This window comes from Bombus pascuorum, chromosome 5 (genome assembly GCF_905332965.1).
Source record: "Bombus pascuorum chromosome 5, iyBomPasc1.1, whole genome shotgun sequence".
Lineage (NCBI taxonomy): Eukaryota > Metazoa > Arthropoda > Insecta > Hymenoptera > Apidae > Bombus > Bombus pascuorum.
Genome location: NC_083492.1, coordinates 16,479,908 through 16,500,353, shown reverse-complemented (window position 1 = coordinate 16,500,353; position 20,446 = coordinate 16,479,908). Strand labels below are relative to the sequence as shown.

General features: G+C 35.8%; 1 protein-coding gene across 3 annotated transcripts in view; it reads right to left on the bottom strand.

Moving 5' to 3' along the window:
• The window catches only part of LOC132906921 (small conductance calcium-activated potassium channel protein), a 242,118-nt gene that overhangs the window by 114,834 nt on the left and 106,838 nt on the right, over positions 1 to 20,446 (bottom strand). The gene's annotated exons all lie outside the window — the stretch shown is intronic.

The window sequence follows — 20,446 nt, the reverse complement described above, 5'->3', positions numbered from 1 at the left end:
TGTGGTGCCAGTTCGACGTTACAGCCGTAGTTGACGTTTGCTGCCGCAGGGTATCTCGATTATATTGGAATTATGAACGGGAGAGGAAACTCTGACTTCGTTAATGAGACGATCCCCTTCGGTTCTACTTCCTTTGGCTGCTCTCTTTCCTGGAAAATACAGAGGGCTGTTCCTGTGCTTCAGGGGAGTGCAGATGATTGGAATTGTATATCGGTTGGGGATCTTCAGAGAAACCGTCGAATTTGTGTATAACCGGTGTAAATTTGCACGATGTTCTTCTACAGGGCTTGACGATGGATTGTACTTGATGGAGATTGAGAAAGTTGCTACACTACCACCTCCTACTTGTGTTTATCCTCTTCGGATTTTGAGATTCATTCGACGAGGGCGGATTTTATGTACTTTCCTGGGAATGTATTTTCTTTGCTCTTGTGTTATGAGTACAATCATGTTAATAAATTTAGGACGTCTATAGAAAAATAAGGTAATACCGATAAATTATTGGGAAATAATTCACGATAATTGGAAAATCAATAGAAAGTGAAGTTAATGTTATAAATGTATTATTAGATCTTAGATTATATTTATATTTGATATTCTATTTTCTATTATTGTGTTTTATATGTCGTCAATTGATCGGATGTCGTAATCGATTGCAGATCGCAGATTGCAGATAATGTTGAATTTAAATTTTAGGCTATTTATCTCCAAGCAAGATTTAGATCAAAAAGTTGTATACAGAAATCAACAATATATGTAATTTTTAATTCGTAATTTTCTTTTAAAGCTTAACAAATTTCCACAACTTACTGCTATGTATTTTATATTCTTATTGTCTTGTGCAAATACAAAGTTCTAGCTGCATTATTCTGTATAAGATCAGCAAATATTCTCGTACTTGTAAACGTGTCTGTGCGCATATTAAATCCTGTTGAAAGAATTTTTTAATCGACTGTAACTATTCGTTTTAATTTCTTCAACTCGTAGCGTTCTCCGGCTTCTTGCTTTGTGTAGCGACCATTTATGCTACATCGAATTAATTATCTCATGATACTTCTTGCTGTATAAATAGAATTTCTTACAAAATTTTGCAATGCGTACAAGCAAAATCGAATTACGACATCGCTGTATTCAACGTTCTCTCCGACAGGCATTTATCCTTCTGAACCTCTCAAGAAAGGACTTATCGATGTCACTCTTTTTACCTTCTTTGCAACTCATCTTCCATTCGATTCAACGCGAACATCATAAATTAACAAACGAAAATTCTCCTCACTGAAAACTTTTCCTTGGATTTCGTAACCGAGGCACGAAGGAACCCACTGACAAAAACGGAGCATCGATCGTCGTCGGAATCAACATTCTAATCAGGATACTTTCTTTATTTCATTTTGCTAGCAGTTAGCTTTCACCCTCCCATTTAACTCTCGACCAATCCTGCCTAACGACACACAGACCAAGAGACGTATTAAAACGCTTGGTAATTATATTTGCCGATCGATAGCGTCAAAATATCTGTGACAACTTCAAACGTCTAAAATATCGTCGTCGTTCGTTTTCCTTATACGAACTTCTCAGAAGTCGACGCGATCGACTTCGCTTTTTATAAATTTCTGGATTTCATTGTACAGGTGCGCGATTATTATTCACATTAAAATATGTTAGAATTTAATTTTAAAGTTAAAATTAATAATCTGTGGAAGACACAATATTTATGTTAAAATAATATTCAGTGCTATTTATTAAACAAAACTACAGAACCAAATGTATATAAGCGAGTGATATAATTAACAACGTATGGAGATTGTTGATTGTTGATAGCTGGCCAGTTACTCTCAGACTAGACGTAGGTAGTGATCCATGATCCCTTAAATATTTTGAGCCCGGATCTCTATACAGTAATGAGTATGACCTGTGTAAATGTCCTGCTCAAATGCCTGTGTGGGTGTCTGTGTAGGAGTGTTTGTGTTTATGAGTGTAATATCGTTGTATTCCAACAAAATATTTGTTTATCGTTACTTGTAACAGGCGAGAGACTAGAAAAAATTGTAAAAAATATCTGTCTTCACTTTTTATAAATTTCTTTATCGCAAGGAAATAATATAAATATAAAATTCTCGGTTTCATTATATAGATATATTGTATAACTAATATTTGCAGGTCGAAAAAAGCAAAGAATTTATTTCTATAAATCTATTTATCACAAGAAGGTAACAAGAATATATCATGCGGCCCCGAAACAGATTATAGATCCTTACGTCTCCAAAAATGGTTCAAATCACATGTTTCAACCCCCCAAACATATCAATTTTAGCATCTGATCGATTTCACGACCACGCTATATCTCTTCCACAAACTATATTTAGGCTTTAAACTTCCTCGTTCCTTATCGAATTCTCCATCCCTTTCGTTGGTTTTGCTTCGAGGGTTCTTTACCATCGAAAATTCCTTTCGAAACACAAGATTCAGCTTGCAAACACGAAGATAGCTTGGATACAATTCTGGCACATCGCTTCGGTTGTATGCCCATTACGTGTCTTAATTTCGCAGTTTGCTTATCGAAGATCGCTAAAAGTTAACTGTAACTGTACTTATCGATACGATACACAGATCGTATATTCGATCGGTATAACGCGAGTCTGTGTCGTAAGAGCTGATCGATATTACAAGAGATTGTTGGCAATCGAGGATCATGGAAATTTGCTAAGGCAACGCATCGACGATGTCGAATTGATTTCGTTCCGACAACGAGGCGTTTTATGTAACCGATCGATCAATCACTTTTTTAAACGGATTCGTACGATACTCGGCGACACGGTGCTTCCAAGTGGATTTCGTATTTTTTGTCTTTTTGCATTTTTGCCGGTTGAAGAATTTGACTACAAGATTTGACAATTTACACAACAGTTTCGAAGCTATATATTTAACAACTTATCTATTTTTAATATGGAACGATGTAAATGCAGTGTTTAATTACAAAAATTGACATCGTACTTTAAAATCGTCACAATTCTACTTGTACATGATGAAATACACGACACAGTGAAATTAATTTTTAAAAGCCGTAACTACATCTCCTGAAGATACCATTCGCTCTATTTTCTTATTCTTTCAATTTTTCCCAACTAAAAATTATTTCGAAGATACCGCAAATCCTGGAAAACTGAGAGACTAGCTCGATATCTTGCGTTGCATAGAGACGTCAGTGGTAAATTCTTTTGCCAGGAAATCCGGGAGGAAGCTCGCGACGACGTGGCTGCTGGGCGTCTGTAAGCACAGTGCTCGCCACAAAGCAGCGATTTCGAAGAAGTTGGAAATAAATGACATCGACACAATCGACGATGTAACGTGCGCTGATCCGATGTCACGAAGTTTCTTTCGATAGTGGAACTCGACTCAATTTTCTGGCGGAACGTGTACCACGTTCTCGAGCAAAAGGAGAGTCTCGGCAATGATAAAAGAGTTCGAGGCGGGCTTCATCGGCGATATTTTACAACAACGTCGAAGATAGATATCCCGGTGCTTCGTCAATGATCGTAATAGCCACCTATTCTCGGCGAAAATTTTACGATGTTTCCTCTGTCGACGTTTTCACCGTGACCAATCCCTTTTCTTGCTCGCGCACGCGTACAAGTGTGTGTATACACGTGTGTGGAAGGATCGTGAGCGGAAATAAGTGACGAGAATAGTGAAAGCTGCAACGAAATTACAGCCAAAATGAAATTAGAAAGTGGAAGACGATGATGGGGAAGACGAATGCGTCTGGCATCTCTGTTATTTCGATGATTACAGCGAATCTTCTCCTTGGGGAGGGGAGAGGAGGAAAAAGGAAATTGGTAAGTCGGGTAGATTACAGTCGGGAAATAGTGAATAGGATGTGTACGATCAGGGAAATGTTTCAATTTGCAGTTCGCTTTGCGGTGAATTCTAAGCGTGTTAATCCAGTTTGTTTGTTGGAGTCGATTGTACATGTATCCTGTTAGCGCTTCATTTTTATTGACGAGTAGAACTATCGTAAGGGTACTTTTGGGAGAAGCAGTAAAAGAATTTACGAAGAAGTTATAATTACGGTTTACAGTTACAAAAAGTTGTTGGTTGCGTGGGATGTCTCGTTGCTGATACAAAATCTGAAATAAACCTCAACTGAGGTGTTCCAAGTTTTAAATATTTAATATAACAAGGAAAGTATTTGACATTTTTAACTGTCTGGTGATTTTTTTACGAGAAGACTTTTAATTAAATTCTACTAGTTGCCTATATTCTACAAGAATTTAATGCGTGCGTTTATTTATATTATATATGTATAGTACATTTCTAAAAAAAATCGTATTTTGGTTGACCGAAATAAAGGAACTTAAGTAGTGGAATAACGTGGGCTTTTCGGCATCTCGACAGCTAATCAAACGAGGGGAAAAGGTGTTAAACAATGACAATTTATGGGCGGTAGATAGTCACGCAACGAACCGTCAGAGATTTCGAGTTCTTGGCGAAGTTTCGGATTACCACTGCCCCTCCATCGATCTTCCAGTCCGACTTGTCGTGGCTCGCGCGTGAAATGGTAATTCACGGTTAAGGTAACGTCACGCGAGCAAACCGGAAAAAAGATTTCGCGATCGCCGGTTGGAATCACAGCTTTCGCCGCGGGATTGCCCTTTCTTCGTCCCTGGTTGGCCGATTTATCAACCACCATAAATCATTCCGTTATCAAAAAATACACGTTACATTTTTTAAGGTTAACTACCTTGTTTCAGGTTCAATCTCAACGCTATTTTCCCTCATTTATTCCTCCCTTTAAAAATATTTACTTCAAAATTCAACTAACACGAAATAATGTCTATGTCATTCATTTTATAGAAGAAGAATAAAATCCTATTAAGAGTTTCGAAGGATTTTATGTCAGAATATTCGTGCCAACGAATCATTATTCATTTGCGTTGTACATTCCAGTTATTCGTTTCGTTTTAACAAGAATTCTCGTTCTGTGCACAGAACTATGTTTCTTCAAAAGGAAATTCATGAGTTATATGAATGTAACGTATTTGCGCAGCGTCCACAGTATCCCTGACGATGGATTGCTGATTCGTGGTCCCAGCATCCACTTTCCATGCAACAAATTCTAAGCTCTCGTTTATTCACCCCTACCGTTTATCATGTCCTTTTTCATCGCACAAAATACGACCATCGACTAATCCACCTCTCATATGTTGACCATATGATGCTTCGTCGTAGAGAGGATCAACGTGTGCAATATTCCAGAGGACGGTTTTCTTCGTAATAAAGATAGTTCAAACATGTTGGAATACAACGATATTTCACACATAGGCACAATACCCTTACACAAACATCCACACAAGCATTTGAACAGGACACTTACACAGGCCATACTCATTACTCTATAGAGAGTGGGGTTCAAAGTATTTAAGGGATCATGGGTCACTACCTACGTCTAGTCTGAGAGTAACTGGCCAACAATCAACAATTCTTGTATCGTTGTTAATTATATCACTCGCTTATATACATCAGGTTCTGTAGTTCTGTTTAATAAATATCACTGAATATTATTTCAACACAAACATTGTGTCTTCCAAAGATGATTAATCTTAACTTCAAGATTAAATTCTAACAAAACATATTTATTTACAGATTTAGACATTTCAGATATTCCTCTTGTTTTTAAAATTAATTGTTATCCAATTATTAGAAAATATTGCCAATATATAAAGTACGATATTTTATTTAATTTCATTGCTTCGATTATTTTTATAATTATACTATACAATACTTTGGATAGAATGTCGAGATTGGTTTAGATAATCAAAGATCTAGTATTATTCTGCAGTATCGATGTATTTAGAAATGTTGTAATATAATTCGTGGAAATAAAATCTTTTAGAAACGAGCAGATGCGTTCAACAGAATCGGAAAATTTTGTCGCACAAAGATTTCACATGTAATTCGAAAATGTACGGTATAAATGTACGATGTAAAATAAGGTCGAAACGTAATTACTATTTTTATATTGCATCGCTTTAACGTTTTCATCCCCACCTTTCCTAACTCACGTAAAACATTAATCACGTTATCGATATAATAATCGACCCTTTAGCATTTCGAAACTCACCTCTCCACTTTTTGCAGAAAAGTTCGACATCGGCAATTAACTGAAGAAATAAAAATTAATTGTTCGCCAAAACGATCCTCATTTTTTAATAATTTCATTAAAATAGGTACTTTCCATTGATCCTCAAAGACACCTCTGTTCCCATCTCGTTTACGAAATTCAAATGATACCAATTTATCTTTTCGTAAAAAGAACTGGATTACACATAATGAATCTTTAAAAAAAGAAATTCTGCTCTTGGACCCATATTGATTTTATTCCAAGAGAGAGAAAGATATTTTAGCATATGTAACTTTCGTTCCATATTCTGATCATTAAAAAAGAAAGAATTTATAATATTATACTACGTGTGATATTGCATACAATATATTCATCATACTACAATCACTGCGAATGTTATGCGCAATAATATAGCGAAAGGACCGTATTCAATTAAATTATGAAGTTGGTCTTTGCTTTGAAGCACGATATATGTAATACGCATTTAATAAGTGCTTTCTGATGAAAAATAGCTTTGACGAAAGTTTCTGTAGAATCAAGTAATTTTCATTCGACGATATATATCAGAACATACATTATTTTTTATGATACTACATATCTCCATCGTGTTTCCTCTTCTGACTTCCAGAATGCATCTTCATTTAAAGTACTGAAAAATTTCACTTGACGAGCGTTCTTTCTTTCCGATTCGCGAGTCCATTATATTAGATTAATTACAACGAAAACGAAAGAAACTCCATCACAAAATAATTAGGTTGCGAAATTTAAGGTTTATACAGAAATGTACGAAGTACACATAGCTTTTAAAAATAACTAAGATATTCGAAATAAAATATTCCTTATATACAATGTTTTCAGAGCGAAAAGAATCTCTATGTAAATTCCTTTTCTATGGTTTTATTCATAGAAATATAAATTTATAGAAACATCCCCAGTCTACTTCCAATAATTCTTCTTGTTTTCCTCGAAAAGCTCAAATTTCACTTACATCTCCATAAACATCGACAATTGCTCCCTTTTCGCTCTTCACGGATTCGCTATCTCAATTGACACTTTCGTCTTTACTTCCTTTATCGACGACTCGCCGTTTTCTCGCGCAAATATTGGATCGAGAGCGGTTAGTCGCTGCATGGCAAGCGAAACGCATCGCATCTCCTCGATATTCGAAGAAATTGCTCGAGAATGGTTACGAAACGACCCGTCGAAAGAGAACAGAAGAAATTTCGTTGATTGTGGTCGATCTGTAAATCTTCGCGAAAACTTTGAATGTCGTGGTCGGCTGTCGAGGTTAACGATAAGCGGTAGTCGTTCTCCGATTGATAAGAAAGCTCAGGGACAATGTGCTATGGCTGGTGATAGCGTTCCGTGACGGGGATAAATTGTAATTAAGGCTGGATGTACGATAGACAGTCGGAGAAACGATGTTAATGGGCATAGGGACTGACAGGTTTGTCAACTTGCCTATCGCGACCGCGAAACGTCGATGTAAATCAGCTGTTACGTGACGTGAAATATTTCAGTTCCTAGAATAGGGTTGTAACGCAGAAAATGGTGTTTATGACAGTGCTTTTGTTCACAAAACGTCAAAAGATTCGCGAATTAATTAAAACGATCACTTTCATTTTCATAAGCTATAATGAAATTTAATCGGATTAAAGTAGAGTATATTAGGATTATTCGGTGACTATACCGAATCAGATTAATATAGATTAATGATGCAAACTGATGGACACAAAATTATAATACTTTTCCTATCACTTCATCTAAATGATTGATTATATAATAAGAATAATTAGGAATTTTTTAAATAAAAAGTATTAGAATAGAAGTGTATCAGAGATCTTTTAAAATTTGTCATGTGAAATCATTCTTTTAAGTTGATTACGAATTTTTTGTCAACGAATCTGAACGAATATAGAAAATAAAGTGTGAAATGTTGTGTTTATTGAATGGAATATAAAAAAAAACTTGTTTGAAGAGAGAGAGAGAGAAAGAGCCGTGTGAAATTTTAAAAACGTCATACAACATAAAAATGCTATCAGTATTTTTATCAGCTCGAGGTACAAGCAGAATGGCAGGCGTGTATGGCTAACGCAATACACGTGATCGAGGGTCAAGGCTCGTTTAAACATTTGGCGGCCGTGGCGCTACAATTTCGTGAAACAAATTGGAAAGTGTCGTGTTTCCGTGCTTTCAGCCTCTGACGAACAAGCCACGACATTTTGTGCGGCTACGTTTCGCTAAGATAATTGCCTATCTGCTCTCGTGACATGCCTTAATAATCGATTCCGACCACGGAAAAATTCGAGAGAATCGTCTCTCTGTTTTTTCAACTTTTCCCCTTGCCACAATCCCGACTATAGACTTTATTTATTAAAAAAAAAGTATAAATCGTTAATCTTTAATCTTAATTACTTGATTCTTCGATTATTTCGTGGATGGTAAAAATCCAAATACATGTATTTTACGGAATTTTGTATATTTCTTGAATAGTTTCAAACAAGATCGAATGATTTTTAATTCAATTCGAGAACAAAACGAAGCGAAATTTTTTCTGTAGTCTAATTGGCATGCAGCAGGTGTTTGGAGAATCCATAATTTACCGAAGTTTGGAGGCAGAACAGTACGATAACGTCGTGTAACAGCGAATTACACGCGCACTTGTGTTACAATACTTGTCCGGTTACAACGCTCTGGGGGAATAAAACGCAGTCTGTTCACCGCGTCGAGAAAAGAAAAGAGATCAGCCGGGATTTTGGGTGAAATTAATTTTGTCGGATATCCGAAACTGCAAAATTATGCGAGCCGATAGAATTACCTACTTGGGAAGCCGCGGAGTTGTTAGTTGCAATACGTATCCCAGAGTTTTAACGTTTCGAGCTGCGTCGAGAGATTGTTTTAGGGAATGCACGGATTCGGATTCAAAGAGAATTAAATCGCGCGTGCTGAATCGCCCAACGATATAAAAACTTTCCATTCGGAGGATTATTCCGCGCATTTTTCATGCAATTTTCAAGGAGAAAGTTTCTTTTATTTTTGCTAACATCGATAGAGTTTCAGATTGAACTTCGATCCAACATTCTATTAGATCACTACTGTGTTTCCTCTGCTGAAAATGTAATGGAAATCAATTTTTAATTCGGAACATTTACCTTCGTACGGGAACGTTGATTAAATCGTATCGATATTTGGATCAATGTTTGCAGTTGCACGTGGCAAATCTCTACGCTTCTTCTTCAAGAATGCATATCACTTGACCTACAGGCTAACAAATCCATTCTGGACTTAATTAGTCATAATGGTGAGTCCTTGGCCAATTAGTGTTATACTTAATTAAAAGGAAACAATGGAAGAACCTTGAGGAAGCCAGAGTATAAAAATATTTCACACAATGTCAGACAGAGGACAGTACGTCGAACTTCTATTCTCTGAATTCTAATTGCAATTTCTTAGTAGCAGGCTATGCGTCACTGAAACATTGCGCAGATTGGATAATGGTAAGGATATTCCTTTGAGAATGTCCGAAACTTTAATAATGTCTCGAGGAAACTTAAGCAAGTTCTCATGGAGAACGTAACCGGTTATGTCATAAATAGCTGTCCGATTGTCAGACGCAAAAGGAATTTAGGCATCGGTGGAACCATTGTGAAATAGTCGTCGAGCAGAAACCTAGGAAATGCCCGAAACTTGCTGCTTTCCTCACATAAAATCCCGATGCACGAATTTTATCGTACTTCTTACGAATGGTTTATCGAATTCGATATTTAGAATTCTTTATATCAAGTGATAAAGCATAACATATAAATGAAAGTAAATAAAAAATTGTAAAAAGATATGACACGTTAAATTAAGTTATTACCTCAAATTGTAATGTGTGGTTTAAAAGTAATCTTAGACCTTAAACGCAACTTTTCCAACCCAAAAATGATAATATTACGATAGTACAAGAATGATTTATATTTATGTAGAACGCTATTCCCTAAAAGCTTGGATACTGTCGCTTTTATACGACATCTCGTTCCGTCCACCTAATCTCGTAAATACCAATTCTCACGGCAGCTACTGTTCTCTTGTCTCCTTCGACCAAATGAATGAATAACCTTTTCTCTTCGTTAAGCAAGCCGAAAATTCCACATTGACCTCCTATTTCGCGGATAAATACGAAACGGTAAATTTCATAAATTTCTAAAGCGCTACGTCAAACATTAACAATCTCAACAAGAGCGATATTCTTTCTTCCTAGGGTGTTACCAACATCTTACAGCGTACTGTAAAGGAAGTTTATCATAAAGGGAGCCGTATCACGCCGTAAATTCTTTGAATATTCTGCATCCTGTTAAAGACGTTATGAAATAAGCCTATGGAGAAGCGAACATTTAAGAGAACTTGACTTGCACCAAGAATCTCAAATGTGGGCTGTAAAGCATCGTATCAATGACGTTATAAGTAATATAACATAATAATTAAAAGTAGGTTTCCACTCGTTAAATGTACAAAAATGAAGAAAACCATGTTTAAGAATAAACTAGAAATAAAATAATAACTACGATAACTAAGATGATAACGATGACTATTCTCACATAATTCTACCACTTCTCGATTAAACCGCATTCTTAAAGATTCTCTTCACTAGGCAACACAAAAATAGGATCATTGATCTCAGGCTACATATAACATAATCTCGTTTGCATTTAATACGTTACATAGTATGCACATAGCCGCATATATACATTGCATAACTAACTCTTATCAGAAATAGAGATACGGAGATATCGGCCTTTGATGACAAATCACACATATACCGGCACGACGTTATCGTCAATTAGTGATTGACATTGCTACCTTGGAATTAATTAACTACTCGCTAGATATCACTAGAAGATATAGAATAGAATAGTTAGAGATCGCTAGAATCGCTCTGTACAGTACACACTCTTACCAAGTGTAATCAAATCTATATATATGGCCCCATGTATATTAATTATTCCAATATGGTTATATTGTCATATTAAATACAAATAAATTTATTAATTATTCTTAAATACAAAGGGAGAGATCACAGGTTATTTGGTTACTATAAAAGCGAATACAAGCTAAAAAGGTTGAGGAACATTGCCTTATATTAAACATTCGCTCGATCTTATATTATAAATTCTACAGTATCGTCGTACAGTATCGTATTTATAAAGAATGACTTAATATTGAAATTTAATAAAACAACAGTAGTTACATCGTTCATGCGTAGCTTATAGTTCAAGCAGTCATCTTAATCTGGCTTGATGTTCCTAAACTCGACGAGAGTTAATTGAATGAAGCAAGTGCGGCGCGCACGAATTTCCACTGTTTTTCAATTTTACAGAGAAATTTGTCCCGGTAGATGGTTATGACTGCCAATCTTCAAATTTCAAGCATATCCAGTCTCGGATTTATGCCGGTTTCCTCGCTTAGAAACCGACCCCATGGGTTTAATATGCCCGTCTGTCGTGATTCGAATCCGTCTGACTTTCTGTCGTGGCTGGGAAATGGTTGAAATGTCTTTGTCGGCGAGATTAACATCTCGACGTGTTAACGTTGAACGCGTGGCTATAGCGAAGAGATTTTCGGGGAAACCGGTGCGGTAAGAGTAAGTGAAGAATAATCAAATTTGTCAGAGTGAGAACCCGCCCGTAGGAATTTCTCCATCCGATGATGCGAGTAAGCTTGTCCGAGATAATGCGCAACTTGAATTATAGAAGTGCCTATTACGTTAATAATTAGTTTGTACAAGCGGAGTAGGCGTTATTCTGTTTGTTTTATAATTAGAACAGATTTTGGCGCGCTTATCACAATCTATGTTTTACTATTATCATTATTCTTCATTATTCCTTGGTTATTTTCAAGTGATCCTAAAATAACCTTAAATATCTTCCAAATAAGATTGAGAGTCCTTTAACACCAGAACCACCGATAGTTAAAACGAAGCTATTTCAACCAAAATCAGTCAAAATGACTGATCTTTAAAAAATACGTAATAACAGAATATCTTCTATTTATTGATTTCTTACTTTCTTACAGAAGGAATTCCATGTTATGTAGCACATTTTTGGTATTATTAATCCATCTGGGACCATGATCCCTAAATGAGGGTTGATACATCCATAAAATTGTAGGACCATCTGGTGTGGTATTTCTAGCGTTAGCATCAAGCGATCGATGCGGAATTTTCCTGATAACTAATATCATCACATCGAATGATAAGCGGTAAAAATTTTAAAAACGCGTGGGAAGTTGTACAAAACGATGGAAACTGGTTAATTGGGGTCCGATGAATAGATTGTAAGACCCTTTTTCACTTTGACAAGTACCAATCATTTTAACTGGTATTGGTATGAGTAGTCTTGATACAAAATTATTTTAAGTTTGAATACATAAAAAACAAAATAAAATTCATTATATTATTCTTTTAGTTATCGTTGCGAAAGTCATTACATCATTGCGGAAAAACAATATAACATAAAGTAGGAAATTTAAAATAAAATTGTAAAACCAGTCATTTGCGTGGTGTGGTAGTTCTAGTGTTAATTGGCCTTGAATATTATATGGCCTTCAGATGAGTTTTCACGTCTTTCGCATAATCGTGAATTATCTTCAATGATCATCGAATACCTGGATATCGACTCAGAGAGTTAAATAATCTCGAGGAAGATCGTAATGACCTTAAATACTGCCTACAAGACATTGGAGAATCATGAAGTACTTCTAAATATCTTTAGATTTTCTATAAAATTAGTTACACTATTCCTGTAATGCGTTTTCAATGTAACACCTATTTGTTCCATTTTATAAATTGCTCTCTCAAAGAGAAAACAAGCTTTGAAAACACGAAGAAAGGGATTGTTTTTACGCTTTTAAACCTATCGGATAGCAACGTACAATCTGAGGCAATCGCATCTGAACGAGACTATACTGCAGCTAGAATTTTAAAACAGTGTCGAATCGAAGAAACGAAATAAGGTTGAAGAACAGTTCGGATGAATATCGAAACGCGATACGCCATTATCAGCAGGCGTATCCCGTACGGGTATCGCATTGATTCGCGTTGTAATCCGGCGGAAGTACGAAATATCTGACCGAAACTTGTAACAAACGCCAGTCGGGGCCGTATTCATCGCTGCTCAATGGAGAGTTTTGCTGGAGAATTGCAGTTACACTGTTTCTCGATAACCTCGTTCGCCGTTTAAATGCGTTTTGTTCGTTACCGCTACGTGACGTGTTGTAACAAACCTAAAACTCGATTGTACCCAATCGAGACGCTCGTTGACCCGCTGTTTCTCCGTTAATTCACTTATTTATCTTCTGACGAGATCGCTGCCTATAGCAAGATTCGCAAATTTGTTTCTCGTTCCTTGTCAATCCGTTCGGTTTATCTTCTTTCTAGCTACTCGAACATTTTTGCATAAAAACTTGGATTATACATACACCGGAAATGTTCTTGAGCGACAGTATTACGCGCGAGTAGAAAAATTACTAGGAGAAGGAGAAGAAATAAACGAACGAGTGGGAGTCAGTCGCATTAACGCTTTGCGGTTCGAATAAATTTACTGATAACTTTAACAAGTAACCAGCGTTTTCCTTTGTAAAAAGTTTCAAGTTCGTAAACTTCATCTAATGGATCGACCTGCGCGTGACACCAACCTGGTGTGGACACTAACATTTGGCCTGCACTCGACAACACGTTGGTGCCATCGGACGTGAAAATACCAGAATTTCGAGCGAACAAAGCTGGCAAATGACTTTATTGTCTCCGAATCAATCACTAATCGTATATTAATAATAATTTTATTATTATAGCATCAATGTGTGACGATGACTAATGTTACCATTGCTTCATACGTATAGTTTGTACAACTACAGTTGCAATATTATTTGGCATATATCAAAACATGTAGGATCAATTGATTATTGAGAAACCTATAGACTTTACTTGATTGATATACTTTATTCGATAAAAGTCAAACAATTAAAAAAGAATTAAAGATCTCATTTGTTCATTTCGCGAAAATCTCAAATATCAACAGGAAAAAAAGAATGCATTTCCAACACGGAAAACGAACATTACGATAGACGACGATTTGTAAAATGCGCTCGGAAAAGACAAGAATTATTCGCAGTAACGATCGGCGACTAACAGAAGCTCGATCACTCAGCAAAAGCGCAGGGAACGTATCGACAGAAAATACGATGAAAGATGGACTGTACAAGAAACGTACGGAGAAGGAGGAGACGGATGTCTGCAGCATTGGAACGCGGAACTTCACTCCATAAAGTTTCTCGTTTCTCTTGTGGATTGCGTGCAAAAAAGCGTTCCGATCGGTGGGTGGTAAACGGCACGATAGCTGAAGGACCGAAGGGGGTGGAAAGTCGAAAGCAGATCCATTCTCTCCCCTTTTAATCCTACTACCAAGCTTGAGAGAAGGCAGGATAGAAAAAAAAAAAAAGGAAACATCATTGCTGAATCGCTCTTCGTGGTGTCATAAAACTTCCTCAGCTTTTCGACGTGACGAAACCTCTTACGACCTCGAAATATAATCGTTCTATCGCATCGCACCTTGTTTCTATTTTGAGCTTAAGGAGACATTCCAGTTTTGGGAATTGTGGAGGATTTTTTATTAACTTTTTATAAATTTGATACTTACATAGGGGTCAATGTATAATTCATTCGTTGCTTTGTTTTAAACAAAACACCTGCGATCTATTTCTAATTATCTAATCATTTTTTCTTTAAAAGTCCAATCTTCAAATAGGAATGTCTCTGTAAAGAAAATTACTGTTCTAACGTGAATGTTTGCGAGCAACGATAACCTGTCGAAGTTCCGCAGGAAACTATGTATTGATAAACTCGCCATTTGAATTCCGTCATAATGTATAGGAGACGGCTCACATGTATACAAATAGAACAATCGCAAGGAATATGGATTTGTCACGTAATTGCAATTGGTCTGTTAAAATTAATTTATCTGTGACTAATAGGAATGCCGTTACGACAAATTCATCGGTTGAAACGTAGAACGTTAAATCAAAGCATATCGACCACATACCATATTGATCGGATGACACGATCTCATTTACCAAAGTTCACTCGCAAAAACTTATCGTGAGTGAAATTCTATTATCAGTTTTATCTAATGGGTTCTTTATAGTTGGTCCTAGGTTGTCAAACTTTGGAATGCTTATGAAATATCAATAATATACGGTGTAAGTATCCTTTTCTATACTTAAAAAAGGCACACGTAGAATGTATTAGTTGAATGCTTCGAAAGTTTTCAACTTTCTTAAAGTTCCAACGTATTATCCTTCCTCACGTAACTCCAATATTTTTCCCTTCACTGAATCACTTCATATAAAATTACTAACAGCTTGAAATAAAAGCCGTAGAATTCAGAAGGGGATTTAATTTTGTTGAGGTTATTAGATGTATGTGAACAAAGGAACGCGTGGATAAATTGTAAGGTAAAAAATATATTTTTAATATTGAAGTGTAAATACAAATCGGAATATAATTGAGCTGATCCAGATCCGCACGCTAGTAGCGTTACGCTATGACTGAAAACCCTGAAGCCATTGTCGACTGTCTGCAGTTTATGGTCTGCCTTCGACCCAGTCTTTCGTCTATACGCTATCGATGGCTTCAGTGCTTGAGAAAACTAAAAGATCAGATGTAGAGTTTTCTTAGAAGTGATGACCACTTCAACAAATTTGATGCTATGAGTATTTTATCGATGAAAGTATAAAGAATATATGCGATATTAAATTTGTCTTTTTTTTTAATTTAGTCATATATCTTTACTACGTCAATTGAATTGGAGTACTTTTTACTTAAGCAGAACTTCGAAGTCAAAAGATTTCTTCAAAATAACGCAATATTTATATTAATTATTAATATATTATAATTTATATATTAATTATTATTAATATATTATATTAATTTAATGCAAGTAGTTTCCATGGCAACATTCAACGCATTCTCCTCCTTTATATTGAATATTAAAAATATTCTACATTTATCTAAAAAACTAAAAGAGTCGTTCCTTTATTCGAGTCAACAAGCAAAGACGACACCATCTGAAAGATGTCTTACAAGATGTTCTTACAAAATATCTTCATCTGTCTTCCATTCGTTATCGATTCGCTACCCGTCTTTTGCGCCTTATGCAAATCGATGAGCGCGACACCGAATACAGATACTCCATGGACTCTCGTCCCGATATGGATTCCGGTCCAACGACAGTTCAGCTTATATGAATGCACCTTCGAATAACACCGATACATTGGTTTGTTCATGAATTATTGATTCATATCGAATCGAGCTCTGCGACTCTGCCTCTCCACTGGCAAAACGCAACCGAAAATTAATGCTTGTCGTTTTGCGTGCACGGCGAAACGCGTAATTAAATCTCACCATGAAGGGAGCTCTTTAGTCCCCTCATAAAACACACTGCCTCTACTGGCAAGCGACGCGTATATTTTTTTAATCGAATGAAGTAAGAGCTTAAAGTGGTTGACACGAATTTTCGTTGTAGTTTTAATTTTTTGTGCTAGTTTTTTGTTTGTGGTTTATCAAGCATATGATCCCTGTTGTTTTTGGATCTTAACCAGCTAACTTTATGTTTATGCTACGTGTACTCGTCTCTATGCTATGAATATTATAAAATGGGATTCCATGATTGAAACCACTTTATCGTTCGAAATATTCTTCCAAGTTTCTACGCTCATCTATATTAGCCATGTCGCTTGACTGTCTATAATAAACGAACAGGTTGTCGTGTCTCATTACAGTGCCAATGAAAAGTTTCAGAAGTTTTTTACGATACACATAATACATTTATGAAACATTTCTCTGTTAAGGTACTTAAATACCTTTACAAGCCACTGTATGTTTATCAAACACGCGAAATTCAAACAAGGCGAGGAGAAAAGAAAAGATATAAAAATCCAAAAGGGCAAACAAAAGCTCAACTTGAATTCCCTGTGCCACGAAACTTCAGGGGAAAGAAAAGGGAACAGCAAAACAGGGTATGTTGGGAACAACGAAGTTGGGATTCCGATAGCGGAAAAGAAACCGATTTGAGGGTAAGTTCGATCGCGGCGTCGAGGGACGAATTATTTTCTTGACGGCGCGCGAGCTCGGTTTACCAGCGTGGTTCATCAGTTACCGATCGATCGGCCCGACACAGTAGTCGATAGACGCACGCGGATCTCCAACACGAAACGATGATGCATTCGTGCAATATATCATCGGCCGTTGCGTGACAGCGCCCATCAATGTAACGATTCCGCGCTGTTACATTTGCTCTGCACACCGGTCCCGCCGCACCGGCAGAAGCACACGTTGAAAGAATTAATGACCATCACGTCGTCTTCCTTCAGCCATCTCGCACTGGGTCACGATAGAATGCCCTAATGTATCTTAGTTTATTTCTTTCTTTTGGTTTTCATGCACATCACACTTCAGAGGCGTCGGATAAAACGACTGGTAATATTTTGTCAAAGAGTGTCGAGAATTTTTAATATCGAGTCTGCTAGGTTTAATGCATAGTATTTTGTACAGACTTTAACTTTTAGTTTATCAAATTAATTATGATACTAACTATAGGTGTTGAACTATAGAAGCTTGTTACTCGCGAGTAAATAGTGGATGGTTATGTATTTACGGAAACCTTGAAAAGTCTATATAATATGCAAGATAAATATTCTTTTAATTAAAAACTGAATATTAAGGATGATAAAATTTCGCTGGTTGGTTTATTCTTCGAGAGGAAAACTAGTTCGTGTAAAAAATTTTAGCAATTATAGTGTTTGATTAAACCATTTTTAATTCTCTTTTATACGCGAGGAATTAATGTTATAGTCTTATCTAACAGCAGAAAATTTGTTGCGGTGTAAGATGAGATTTTTCACGGTAATTTTTACACGTGTCTATCACACCATGTAACGTTAAAAGCAAAGTTTTATTATTCTTAATCCTACTTTTATTTTGATTTGTAGAATGTTCCTTGTCTTACTGATTTTCGGATACACTGTATATAACGTTACAACAGTACAATAGGTAGTCGTTACAATACTTACTGTATAAAATAAAATCTCTGTGTTTACATTTTCATCCCTTTAATTCTGTGGATAAAAATATGAACTTGCGAGAGGAGAACCGAGTTTCATTTATAACAATTGATAGAAGCAAATACATGTAATCGATCCAATATTCCAAATACAACGAAACACGTTGACAAAAAGGACTCTTTCCTGTGATGTTTCATTCGGAATTACAATATGAAAGATATTGTAAAGAAGAGTGTGTTTAAATAAAATATCCCTCAAAGCAGCATCGAAGAAGTAAATCAAGTAGAAGCGAGGAAGAACTTGAATTATTTATTACCTGTTTTCATCCAGAGGTATAGTTACGGATATCGGTGAAATTTAAAAAGCCGACAAACCATCGAAGCAAGCCAGAAATCTTTTGATACAAGCTCCACTTACCTCGCACGAACTACACTGAAATATTTTTCCACGACAGGCTGCATCGATTCGAAAAGGCTTTCAACGTGGATGCAAATATTAATTACGGAAATGAGGTAACTTTTATCGCGGAAACGCAGCAGCGAGCGATAAGTTGTCGCGTCTCAATAAGATCACTTAGTCAACGGAAAAGAAATTGGTTTCCTTGAGAACCGCGAGCCATCCAGGCGATGCTGCGACCTTCGTCGGTCATACAATGAAGAAACTTTTTAATGGAGTAACTTTGCCGAACTCGTTCCATACAGCTCGACAAATCGAGTAGATTGTCGGAAATTATAACGCCACGTGAAGACGTTTTGAAACTTTCATCCCAGCTAAGTGTTTAACACACATCGCCATGGCAACGAATCGCATTCCTTCTGAGGGAAAATTTTCATTCGAATTATGGTTAAATGCGGAAAAGTAAATACAAAAGTTAGGCCTGATATAATTTGACTTTTTCACGCCAACGTGTTCTATTTCTTCTTTATTGATAAAAATATCTTATTTTTATCACGAAGAAAGTTGTTGACTTTTTCATTCTGAAAAGATTAATGTTATCTATGATGACGAAAAGTTGTAAAAGTTTTCAGAAGTTCGTGGTAATTTATCGCATCACGTGATTGAGCTTTATCGTGGGCTTAACTAAAAGATATTAGAATTCGTAACTCGATACCTGAACAGAAATACTTTAACGTGCGGCGAAATCTTTGATATTAGATAAAAGTAGAATTTTATGGATTGATTGCAGATATTCATATATTAATGAGAAGCATAAACATGGAAGAGTGTACACGAAATGTAAAAATATATAAAGTATCAAAAGCAAAGTTTGTACATGTTATCACATTCAGAAATTAAAATATACTTTTATTCGAGTTTTACTTCTCAATCGATAGGCATCTGTGAAAATATGACTTTTCATAAACACATCCATAACCTATTTTTGAATAAAATTTACTGTCGTAAAAGATTTAAACAAATATTGAGTAGAAAAGTAACTACTTAAAAATATCCAACTTTCATGAAACTGATACTAGCAATAATTAAAGCGCTAAAACATTGCCATGTACATAACCAGAAGCAGGACTTTTCCAGCTCAGAGATCGATAGACGGACTTTCATTATCGGCTATACAGATGAATATAGATTCCAAGTGTTCTATTAAGAACAAGAAAACGTTGGATTCTCCGATTGTAATCATCCAGTGTTTTTGTATGCGATTGAAGATTTTCGCGAAAGTATTATTAGATTTCCGCGAAATCAATCATTTCGAATAATTTCCAACGTCATGGTCATATTTCCATTATGTTCGTTTATTTTATCGTTTATTGAATATTTTACGTGGGATATATTAGCAATTGTGCTCAATTTTCATTGGTCATCTTGCTTATTGTTAGTTGGTATTTAACCCTGTTAACCTAGAACTTCCGACATAGGTCGTGGGTTATCTAAGAGAAATTACCTAGATTACCTAATGATTGTAATCTATGCTACAGTTCCGTGTTTCACGTAAAACATTGTGCAAATATATGAAAATATTTAATTTTGTTAAAATAGATACCATTTAATACGATTAAATAAAAACAGCTAATAAACTAAACTAATACAAATAATTACACAGACAATAAGTAATTAATTAAGTAATTAAACAATTATGCAAGTAATGATAGGTACGATACAAAAAAATATAAAAATATAAATTTTTCTTCAGGCTTATACGATATTCTCTGCTAAACAAAGCGCTTACTAAAATATATATATAAAGATTTCACATACATCTGACAAATCAAC